The sequence below is a fragment of the Pan paniscus genome, chromosome 4 (genome assembly GCF_029289425.2).
Source record: "Pan paniscus chromosome 4, NHGRI_mPanPan1-v2.0_pri, whole genome shotgun sequence".
Taxonomy (NCBI): domain Eukaryota; kingdom Metazoa; phylum Chordata; class Mammalia; order Primates; family Hominidae; genus Pan; species Pan paniscus.
In genome coordinates, this window is record NC_073253.2 from 40,954,488 (window position 1) to 40,967,091 (window position 12,604).

Below are 12,604 nucleotides of genomic sequence, written 5' to 3' on the forward strand. Positions count from 1 at the left end.
GCCCTATCACTGACCAGCTGTGCAGTTATAGGTGAGGTTCTCAAGATCTCTTGGCTTCTGCCTTTTTATTCCTAGAAATCAGAAAATATAAGTCCCTTTAAAATGCATCTGTTTTGAGATCTAAATGAAAGCCTGAAAAGCCTTTTATCACAGTGAAAAGTGCTCAATAAATGTCAGCCATGCTCATTTAAATGGCCTAACTCTGGTAGTGACATCTGGGGCCAAAGGATAGCTCTTGATGGCTGGGTCTGAAAGCCCGTTTCAGGATGAGGTAGTGTCAGCTCTGTTAAGGTAACAGGATTGGGCCTGAGCTGTTAGAAACTTGGCCTCAGTAAGACTCTAGCTGAGGTATCTTTTCTTTCTCAAGAATCTCAAGGGCTTAGGCCAGCACAGCCTGTGCACTCATGCTTTTAAAAAAACCAAAAACCCAAAGCCAAACAGAAAAACGCAGCAACAATAGCTGCTTGGGCCCACATGTCACTCTATTATCTCCCACCGTTGGCCTGTGCCAGTACAATCAATTGTTCCACGATCCCATTTGGTAACTTGGAAACTGTTTGTGCTGAGGATCTATGATAAGCACTTTGGCTGGAACTAACGTCCCTTTGGAGGTGAGGAGGGAGAAAAGGAAAGCAAGATGACCTGGCTGGGGACAGGCAATTCTCTAAATGCTGGCCTAAAGGGATTGAGTTCTTGAAAGCAGATGACTAGAAAGAGAATATTGTTCTACTTCCTTCTTTTTTCTTTATTCTCTGGGCTCACATTTCTAAGATCTTTAATTTTCAAAACTTAAACAAGAAAGTGTATTAATCTTAAATGTCTCCCATTAATCATCAAGTCCAGCCCAGCGACGAGAGACAGATGACTCACTTCCACAGGTGATTTCTTGGTAATGGTGGGTCAAGGTTTGCCCCTCCATTTCCCCTACTGTCTCACTAATGGAGAAAGTGTCCCCTTAGGAAGTACCTGTCTTGGAGCAATTTGTCAAGGGAAAATTGCAGGTGGGAATAGCCACTGACAAGAAAATATTTCTCTTAGGGAAACAAGGTGAGTAGCATAGCATGGTGATTATAAGCATAGGCCCTACCTTTGAGAGTTGTTGTAGGATTAAATTACAGAATTAAATAAAGCACATAATTCAGTGTGTGACATAGTAAGTAGGTCTGCGATAAATAGTGAATATTTACTACACCCCTTTACATGCCAGACACTGTACTGAGGACTTTTGCCATCATTTGAGCCTCATCATATTTCATTGACTGAGCTATTATTTCCCTCTGGTTTACATACGGGGAAACAAGATGCTACGTGACTTGCTCAAGATCACAAAGGTAGTAAGAGACAGAACCAGGATTTGTACCCATGTAATCTGACTCTGAAGTGCATGTTCTAATCACTACACATGCTGCTCTCGGTGAACAGTGACTCTTACTATGAAACAGGAGGCAAAATGAGCTTGCTGCCATGAGGATAGAGCCCAGGATGTTGTCCTGTATGTTGTAGAGTGATGTATCCTCTTCTACCTCAATGACCACTAGGTTCCTGTAGGCAAATTAGGAGTGATTGAGCCATGAGGAATAAATCCAGCCACTCCACTGCTTTTGCTGACTGATACTCAAGTTCTTTTGTAGAAACTTGAAATTCCACAATATCGGTAGGGAAGAATAAGAGGTTACTTTTAGTTCCCCAGGCAGCGTGCCAAAGGTTAAGATGCTCTTTAAAAAATTTTAAAGAGTTGCCCTTTCTGACCCTGACAAATCTCATCCCATAAATGTCAGATAAGTTGCTCTGCCACACAGCAGGTGGTCTGTCCCCAACTCCCTGTTAGTGCTGGGCCCTGGCAAAGTCAGGAGGTTGTGCAGTGGGTTCTACAGAGAGCCGTGTCCAGACATGGATGCCCTGGGGCTTGGGAGAGGGCTTCCAGAATGTGGGGCAGGAGGTAGTGGTGAAGGACAGCTTCAAATTCTGAGAATACTTGGAAGAGTGAAAAGGCAAGTCTATTTTCATATGGTTGAAGACAGCCCTACCCTCTAAGACCATTTGCAGATGTAAGTCTAGCAGTTTCTATGAAATGTCTTTGTCCCCAACTGGCAGAATCTAGAAAAACCTCGTAGGGCTGGAATGACCCAATTTGCTGACTCCAAAGCCAGGCTTTGGTCATCATGCAGGCAATTCTGTCTTCATGCGGTTGCATGCAGGTGAGGCTGGAGCAGACAGCATGTTCTGGAACACCTTAATGATGTCAGGATGCTTTTCATTGCTCATCTATCACGTAACAGCTCAGATTTGCAATGTGCTACCTGCGTTCTCCCTTTAGCACAGACAATGCGTTCTTTCAACAGTGTGTGGCTCCATGGGAAAGGCTCTGCTGAAAGTGAAGTGGTGGGGTCCACAGCTGCCCCTCTGGGAAGGAGTGGTATCGGGGCAGGTGGGGACCAGATGCCTGGCCACAGCCGAGCTGGGGATGAGCACATGGAACAACCGCTTCTGGTTACACTTACTCGTTTCTCTGTGCTGAAAGGTGTCATATAAATGCTAAGTAGAACAGAGAGAGATGGGGCCTATCTATTTGCATTTCATCTAATGTGAGCAGATGCAGATAGAAAAGAGGCTTAGCCACGGCCATTCACCTGCCCCGCTAGGCCTTCCATCTTCAGTTCATTTCAATGCCTCCCACGTCAGTTCCGCTCCAGTGCTGCAGCAGACGTGGCATGGGGTGCAAAAGGGGCACATGCCCTCTGTCCTCAGTGGGTTTGCAAAACTTGTGAAAGAGAGGTTTAACCACAGGAACCATCTGAGGACAATACAACCCAGCATATGGCTCAGTGGTAAGTCATGGGGAACAATTGAAATGCTGGAGGAGGTCGTGGAAGAGAGGACCACGCGTGGATGGGCAGGAAGGCTTCTTAGGGGAAATGGACTGGACTTGCCCTGTGAAGCTGGCCAGCAGGTAGGTGGGCAAAGATGGTGAGCATCGATTGTCTACGCCCTTTGCCAGACCCTCACATCTGCTATTCTGCTGACATACTCCCCTCCTCTCTTTCAGTGGTTGGGTCTCCCTTATCAATTAGGACTTGGCTTAAAAGACTTCCACGAGGCCTTCCTCAACTGTTCTAAGTAGCAGCGCTCTGCACTGCATTATTCTCTATCACAGTATTCTGTTTTTTCCTCCCTCAACTTAATACAATGTATAATTAGATGTTTGCTTGTTTCAGTCTTCCCCATTGCATTTCAGCCACCACACAGTCAGGGGCCATATGTCTGCTTCATTCACTTTTATATTCACAGACATGCACAATGCCTGGAGCCTAAGAGGTGCTCAGTAAATACTTGCTGAGTGAATGAGTGACCTTTGAGGAAAGCCTCATTTAGCAAATATATTTCTGGGCCAGTTGAATCCAAGCTCTTGTTTTATATTCCAGAAAGAAAACCTGCAGATTCCATTGATCTGGCATGGAGCTGGATGTCTTTCAGGATGAAGAGTTTTCATTAAAACACGACCACAACAAAGCAAGAAAAAAGAGCAATTGATGTAAGCATGCCAGTCAGGTTCACATGTTAAGAAACAGAATAAAAAGAAATAAAAATTGATAAACAATTGTAAATCATACGAAAGCCCTATATAAATATGACTTGCTATTATGCATAATACAATACATGGCATTTTTGTCTTGGAACCTGTCCAATATGGTTTATTATTGGAAGAATTGGGTGAATCTTGTTAAAACACAGCTTTACCTGAAATTTGATCCCTAGGTGTGAACCCAGAGGACAATGTTACGGGGATTTTCCAATTATGGTTTTAAGTAAGGAGTTGTGGAGTTCTCATTTCATCCTCTTCAAAATTTCTTGCTTTAAATGAATGAGTAGACGGAATTATTCTCCTTTTAAAAAACAATTGTTTTGCTTGGTGAAGACCAGAAGAATCATGCCAGTTCTAATGCAGGAGAGAAATACATTTTAAAAAAGAAATATCCTTGGCTATACAGTTGATTGCCTTTCTATTCAAATTTAATCTGAGCAATATATAATTTTAATTACAGAAATTAGAGGCTACAAATCAGAAATATCCTTACATTTCTTGAGTTAACAAAAATGATCTTCCTTTACTTGTGTAAAATTTCATTTGGAAAAAGGGAAAAGAGAGTAAAGAGATGGAGTAAAAAGATGTGCATCTGTAATGTTGGCTCTGTGCAATCAGTATCTTGATAACCATATTTTATACAAACTCTCCGGCAAAACCAGAGAGTCAAGATGTTTTAGGAATTACTCCTCCTCACTCCTCCACCCCCACATTCCACCACTGGGAGTCAAATTGTCTGTGGAAAAATACATCCTAATATTAAAAACGGCTTTCTGATTGAACTGTGGCATATTCTTGAAGCTGCTGTGCAAGAGTCTCTTGCAAGAGTTTAAAAATTCTATAGATCAGGTACTTAATGATTTACAGAATACGAAAAATAACGCTGGTGGTTTGAGCTGAAAAGCACTTTGTCAGGACTGCCTATGATCTTCTTAATACTGACAAAGAATAATGATACATATTTCCATCCATTATGGTTGGGTTGAGGTGAGGGTCAAAAGCTGGGCTCTATGAGATACTGATTCCTAGACAGTCCCCATCCTCCTCATCCCCACTGGTCTCTGGGCTGAGTCTATACTCAGGCAGAGGAGAGATAACTGCTATAGTCAAACTCAGGACTGCTGTGATGGATCTATTTCTTTCTTTTTATTTATTTTTTTGAGATAAGGTCTCACTCTTTCACTCAGGCTGGAGTGCAGTGGCACGATCATGGCTCACTGCAGCATTGACCTCCTGAGCTTCGGCGATCCTCCCATTTCAGCCTCCCCAGTAGCTAGGACTACAGGTGTACACCACCACAACCAACTAATTTTTTTTGTGTATATTTTTTGTAGAGACGGGGTTTCTCCATGTTGCCCAGGCTGTTCTGGAACTCCTGGGCTCAAGTGATCCACCTGCCTTGATCTCCCAAAGTGCTGGGATTATAGATGTGAGGCACCATTCTGGGCCAGGATCTATTTCTTTTGTGCCCTGGTTTATTTCAGGGTGTTGTATGCAGGACACTGATCAACCCTCACATTCTCTGCCTACAGTGTATATAACTGTGCTGAAGAGGCTTTTCCCAGAGCCAGACTCTAAACCTTGGATATATACAGATGCCCAAATGCTGTAAAGTACTATAGAGTGCAGATCATTATATAGTATGAATATGATCATTTCCAAAAAGCAATGTGATTTTAAAACTTGCTTTATTGCCTAAGCTCTGGAATTGATTATTTTTCAATCTTTTTTGGATACCTGTGTTATCTTGGTCAATGTAAATTAATAAGAATGATGGTTATGAATAATGTGCTGTCATTGACATTTACTTGGATGTCAGAGAATGGATGTTAGCAGTGGGGATATCTGTGTGGATGCAGAACCTGGTATTCATTCCTTCTAACTCACTAGCTTTAGAATTTATTCTTCCTGGGGGCAGTTCCAAGATGGCTGAATAAGAACAGCTCCAGTCTACAGCTCCCAGCATGAGTGATGCAGAAGACGGGTGATTTCTGCATTTCCAACTGAGGTACAGGGTTCATCTCACTAGGGCTTGTCAGACAGTGGGTGCAGGACAGTGGGTGCAGCACACCGAGAGTGAGCCGAAGCAGGGTGAGGCATCACCTCACCTGGGAAGCGCAAGGGGTCAGGGAATTCCCTTTCCTATCCAAGCAAAGCTGTGACAGACAGCACCTGGAAAATCAGGTCACTCCCACCCTAATACTGCACTTTTCCAATGGTCTTAGCAAATGGCACACCAGGAGATGATATCCCGTGCCTGGCTCAGAGGGTCCCATGCCCACGGGGCCTCAATCATTGCTAGCACAGCAGTCTGAGATTGAACTGCAAGGCAGCAGCAAGGCTGGGGGTGGAGGGGCACCCACCATTGCTGAGGCTTGAGGAGGTAAACAAAGTGGCCAGGAAGCTCGAACTGGGTGGAGCCCACCGCAGCTCAAGGAGGGCTGCCTGCCTCTGTAGACTCCACCTCTGGGGGTAGGGCATAGCCAAACAAAAGGCAGCAGAAACCTCTGCAGACTTAAGTGTCCCTGTCTGACAGCTTTGGAGAGAGTAGTGGTTCTCCCAGAATAGAGTTTGAGATCTGAGAACAGACAGACTGCCTCCTCAAGTGGGTCCCGGACCCCCGAGTAGCCTAACTGGGAGGCACCCCCCAGTAGGGGCAGACTGACACCTCACACGGCCGGGTACCCCTCTGAGATGAAACTTCCAGAGGAACGATCAGGCAGCAACATTTGCTGTTCAGCAATATTCGCTGTTCTGTAGCCTCTGCTGCTGATACCCAGGCAAACAGGGTCCAGAGTGGACCTCCAGGAAACTCCAACAGACCTGCAGCTGAGGGTCCTGACTGTTAGAAGGAAAACTAACAAACAGAAAGGACAATCTGTATGTCACCATCATCAAAGACCAAAGGTAGATAAAACCGCAAAGATGGGGAAAAAACAGAGCAGAAAAGCTGAAAATTCTAAAAATCAGAGTGCTTCTCCCCCTCCAAAGGAATGTAGCTCTTCACCAGCAACGGAACAAAGCTGAATGGAGAATGAGTTTGACGAGTTGAGAGAAGAAGGCTTCAGAAGATCAAACTTCTCCAAGCTAAAGGAGGAAGTTCAAACCCATCACAAAGAAGCTAAAAACCTTGAAAAAAGATTAGACGAAAGGCTAACTAGAGTAACCGTGTAGAGAAGTCCTTAAATGACCTGATGGAGCTGAAAATCATGGCACAAGAACTACATGACGAATGCACAAGCTTCAGTAGCCGATTCGATTAACTGGAAGAAAAGGTATCAGTGATTGAAGATCAAATGAATGAAATGAAGAGAGAAGAGAAGTTTAGAGAAAAAAGAGTAAAAAGAAACGAACAAAGCCTCCAAGAAATATGGGACTATGTGAAAAGACCAAATCTACGTCTGATTGGTGTATCTGAAAGTGACGGGGAGAATGGAACCAAGTTGGAAAACACTCTGCAGGATATTATCCAGGAGAACTTCCCCAACCTAGCAGGGCAGGCCAACATTCAAATTCAGGAATTACAGAGAATGCCACAAAGATACTCCTCGAGAAGAGCAACTCCAAGACACATAATTGTCAGATTCACCAAAGTTGAAATGAATGAAAAAATGTTAAGGGCAGCCAGAGAGAAAGGTCAGGTTACCCACAAAGGGAAGCCCATCAGACTAACAGCAGATCTCTCAGCAGAAACTCTACAAGCCAGAAGGGAGTGGGGACCAATATTCAACATTTTTAAAGAGAAGAATTTTCAACCCAGAATTTCATATCCAGCCAAACTAAGCTTCATAAGTGAAGGAGAAATAAAATCCTTTACAGACAAGCAAATGCTGAGAGATTTTGTCACCACCAGGCCTGCCCTAAAAGAGCTCCTGAAGGAAGCACTAAACATGGAAAGGAACAACTGGTATCAGCCACTGCAAAAACATGCTAAATTGTAAAGACCATTGATGCTAGGAAGAAACTGCATCAACTAATGAGCAAAACAACCAGCTAACATCATAATGACAGGATCAAATTCATACATAACAATATTAACCTTAAATGTAAATGGGCTAAATGCTTCAATTAAAAGACACAGACTGGCAAATTGGATAAAGAGTCAAGACCCATCAGTGTGCCATATTCAGGAGACCCATCTCATGTGCAGAGACACACATAGGCTCAAAATAAAGGGATGGAGGAAGATCTACCAAGCAAATGGAAAACAAAAAAAGGCAGGGGTTGCAGTCCTAGTTTCTGATAAAACAGACTTTAAACCAACAAAGATCAAAAGAGACAAAGAAGGCCATTACATAATGATAAAGGGATCAATTCAACAAGAAGAGCTAACTATCCTAAATATACATGCACCCAATACAGGAGCACCCAGATTCATAAAGCAAGTCCTGAGTGACCTACAAAGAGACTTAGACTCCCACATAATAATAATGGGAGACTTTAACACACCACTGTCAACATTAGACAGATCCACGAGACAGAAAGTTAACAAGGATATCCAGGAATTGAACTCAGCTCTGCACCAAGCAGACCTAATAGGCATCTACAGAACTCTCCACCCCAAATCAACAGAATATACATTCTTCTCAGCACCACATTGCACTTATTCCAAAATTGACCACATAGTTGGAAGTAAAGCACTCCTCAGCAAATGTAAAAGAACAGAAATTATAACAAACTGTCTGTCAGACCACAGTGCAATCAAACTAGAACTCACGATTAAGAAACTCACTCAAAACCATGCAACTACATGGCAACTGAACAACCTGCTCATGAATGACTACTGGGTACATAACAAAATGAAGGCAGAAATAAAGATGTTCTTTGAAACAAATGAGAACAAAGACACAACATACCAGAATCTCTGGGACACATTCAAAGCAGTGTGTAGAGGAAAATTTATAGCACTAAATGCCCACAAGAGAAAGCAGGAAAGATCTAAAACTGACACCCTCACATCACAATTAAAACAACTAGAGAAACAAGAGCAAACACATTCAAAAGCTAGCAGAAGGCAAGACATAACTAAGATCAGAGCAGAACGGAAGGAGATAGAGACACAAAAAATCCTTCAAAAAAATCAATGAATCTAGGAGCTGGTTTTTTGAAAAGATCAACAAAATTGATAGACCGCTAGCAAGACTAATAAAGAAGAAAAGAGAGAAGAATCAAATAGACACAATACAAAATGATAAAGGGGATATCAACACTGATCCCACAGAAATACAAACTACCATCAGAGAATACTATAAACACCTCTAAACAAATAAACTAGAAAATCTAGAAGAAATAGATAAATTCCTGGACAAATACACCCTCCCAAGACTAAACCAGGAAGAAGTTGAACCTCTGAATAGACCAATAATAGGCTCTGAAATTGAGGCAAGAATTAATAGCTTACCAACCAAAAAAAGTCCAAGACCAGACGTATTCACAGCTGAATTCTACCAGAGGTATAAGGAGGAGCTGGTACCATTCCTTCTGAAACTATTCCAATCTAGAAAAAGAGGGAATCCTCCCTAACTCATTTTATGAGGTCATCCTGATACCAAAGCCTGGCAGAGTCACAACAAAAAAAGAGAATTTTAGGCCAATATCCTTGATGAACATCAATGCAAAAATCCTCAATAAAATACTGGCAAATTGAATCCAGCAGCACATCAAAAACTTATCCACCATGATCAAGTGGGCTTCATCCCTGGGATGCAAGGCTGGTTCAACATACGCAAATCAATAAATGTAATCCAGCATATAAACAGAACCAATGACAAAAACCACATGATTATCTCAATAGATGCAGAAAAGGCCTTTGACAAAATTCAACAGCCCTTCATGCTAAAAACTCTCAATAAATTAGGTATTGATGCAACGTATCTCAAAATAATAAGAGCTATTTATGACAAACCCAAAGCCAATATCATACTGAATGGGCAAAAACTGGAAGCATTCCCTTTGAAAACTGGCACAAGACAGGGATGCCCTCTCTCACCACTCCTATTCAACATAGTGTTGGAAGTTCTGGCCAGGGCAATCAGGCAGGAGAAAGAAACAAAGGGTATTCAATTAGGAAAAGAGGAAGTCAAATTGTCACTGTTTCCAGATGCCATGATTGTATATCTAGAAAACCCCATCGTCTCAGCCCAAAATCTCCTTAAGCTGATAAGCAACTTCAGCAAAGTCTCAGGATACAAAATCAATGCGCAAAAATCAAAAGCATTCTTATACACCAATAACAGACAAACAGAGAGCCAAATCATGAGTGAACTCCCATTCACTATTGCTTCAAAGAGAATAAAATACATAGGAATCCAACTTACAAGGGATGTGAAGGACCTCTTCAAGGAGAACTACAAACCACTGCTCAGTGAAATAAAAGAGGACACAAACAAATGGAAGAACATTCCATGCTCATGGATAGGAAGAATCAATATCGTAGAAATGGCCATACTGCCCAAGGTAATTTGTAGATTCAATGCCATCCCCATCAAGCTACCAATGACTTTCTTCACAGAATTGGAAAAAACTACTTTAAAGTTCATATGGAACCAAAAAAGAGCCCGCATCGCCAAGTCAATCCTAAGCCAAAAGAACAAAGGTGGAGGTATCACACTACCTGACTTCAAACTATACTACAAGGCTACAGTAACCAAAACAGCATGGTACTGGTACCAAAACAGAGATACAGACCAATGGAACAGAACAGAGCCCTCAGAAATAATACCACACATCTACAACCATCTGATTTTTGACAAACCTGACAAAAACAAGAAACGGGGAAAGGATTCCCTATTTAATAAATGGTGCTGGGAAAACTGGCTAGCCATATGTAGAAAGCTGAAACTGGGTCCCTTTTACACCTTATACAAAAATTAATTCAAGACGGATTAAAGACTTAAATGTTAGACCTAAAACCATAAAAACCCTAGAAGAAAACCTAGGCAATACCATTCAGGACATAGGCATGGTCAAGGACTTCATGTCTAAAACACCAAAAGCAATGGCAACAAAAGCCAAAATTGGCAAATGAGATCTAATTAAAGAGCTTCTGCACAGCAAAAGAAACTACCGTCAGAGTGAACAGGCAACTTACAGAATGGTAGAAAATTTTGCAATCTACTCATCTGACAAAGGGCTAATATCCAGAATCTACAAAGAACTCAAACAAACTTACAAGAAAAAAACAACCCCAACCCCATCACAAAGTGGGCGAAGGATATGAACAGACTCTTTTCAAAAGAAGACATTTATGCAGCCAACAGACACATAAAAAAATGCTCATCATCACTGGCCATCAGAGAAATGCAAATCAAAACCACAGTGAGATACCATCTCACACCAGTTAGAATGGCGATCATTAAAAAGTCAGGAAACAACAGGTGCTGGAGAGGATGTGGAGAAATAGGAACACTTTTACACTGTTGGTGGGACTGTAAACTGGTTCAACCATTGTGGAAGTCAGTGTGGCGATTCCTCAGGGATCTAGAACTAGAAATACCATTTGACCCAGCCATCCCATTACTGGGTATATACCCAAAAGACTATAAATCATGCTGCTATAAAGACACATGCACACGTATGTTTATTGAGGCACTATTCACAATAGCAAAGACTTGGAACCAAGCCAAATGTGCAACAATGATAGACTGGATTAAGAAAATGTGGCACATATACACCATGGAATACTATGTAGCCATAAAAAAACGATGAGTTCATGTCCTTTGTAGGGATATGGATGAAACTGGAAATCATCCTTCTCAGTAAACTATCGCAAGGATAAAAAACCAAACACCGCATGTTCTCACTCATAGGTGGGAACTGAACAATGAGAACACATGGACACAGGAAGGGGAACATCAGACTCTGGGGACTGTTGTGGGGTGGGGGGAGCGGGGAGGGATAGCATTAGGAGATATACCTAATGCTAAATGATGAGTTAATGGGTGCAGCACACCAGCATGGCACATGTATACATAAGTAACTAACCTGCACATTGTGCACATGTACCCTAAAACTTAAATATAATAATAATAAAATTTAAAAAAAGAAAATGTGGCACATATACACCGTGGAATACTACGCAGCCATAAAAAAGGATGAGTTCATGTCATTTGTAGGGACATGGATGAAGCTGGAAACCATCATTCTCAGCAAACTATCACAAGGACAAAAAACCAAGCACCACATGTTCTCAGTCATAGGTGGAAATTGAACAATGAGAATACTTGGCCACAGGAAGGGGAACATCACACACTGGGGCCTGTTGTGGGGTGGGGGGAGGGGGGAGGGATAGCATTAGGAGATATACCTAATGTAAATGATGAGTTAATGGGTGCAGCACACCAACATGGCACATGTATACATATGTAAGAAACCTGCATGTTGTGCACATGTACCCTAGAACTTAAAGTATAATAATAAAAAAAAAATCTTAAAAAAAAAGAATTTATTCTTCCTTCTACTGCAGAGGAATGCACTCTAAACAGGTAGATCTCTCAGTCACGCAAGTGGAATCTCCGATGTGGAAATCAAAGAGACCATATGCCTTCTAGCTTCCCTTCCTGAAGAACTGTCAGACACTTAACAAACTTTTAGGCTTGTGTGCAGCATCAGGGCAACAGAAATTGTATGAGTAAATAGAAGGCATCAGGCTCTAGCATGCCTTATTTTTAAGCCAGAGAATTAAACTGAAAGAATACCGAGAAGAGAAAAACAAATTGATGAAATAGCATAGAAGACTGAAAAACAGATCAGTACACATAGGTTACTTGGATATGTGTGTTAAAAGTGGTACTAAAAATCAGTGGGGAAAAGATGACTTACTAAATTAATGATGTTGGAACAATTTCCAGGGAGAAAAAAAATTGCTGGATTCCTTTCTCATACCGCACACAAAAATAAACATAAGAAACAAAGTTATAAAATAATAAGAACAAAATACTGGATTTCTTCACTACTTCTAGAGTGAGAAAACTCTTTAAAATACCAATAAGTGTATCCTATAAAGAAAAATATTTATCCATT

General features: G+C 41.6%; 1 long non-coding RNA gene across 3 annotated transcripts in view; it reads left to right on the forward strand.

Moving 5' to 3' along the window:
- LOC117980266 (uncharacterized) overlaps nucleotides 1-12,604 on the forward strand; it is a 208,409-nt gene that overhangs the window by 179,733 nt on the left and 16,072 nt on the right. For 2 of the 3 annotated variants that reach the window (XR_004671513.3, XR_004671512.3), the window contains one exon: nucleotides 3,423-3,745. This is a non-coding gene — a long non-coding RNA (uncharacterized LOC117980266). Of the gene's footprint in view, nucleotides 1-3,422; nucleotides 3,746-12,604 lie in introns of those variants that run through there. The other variant, XR_008625365.2, reaches the window with a different exon arrangement.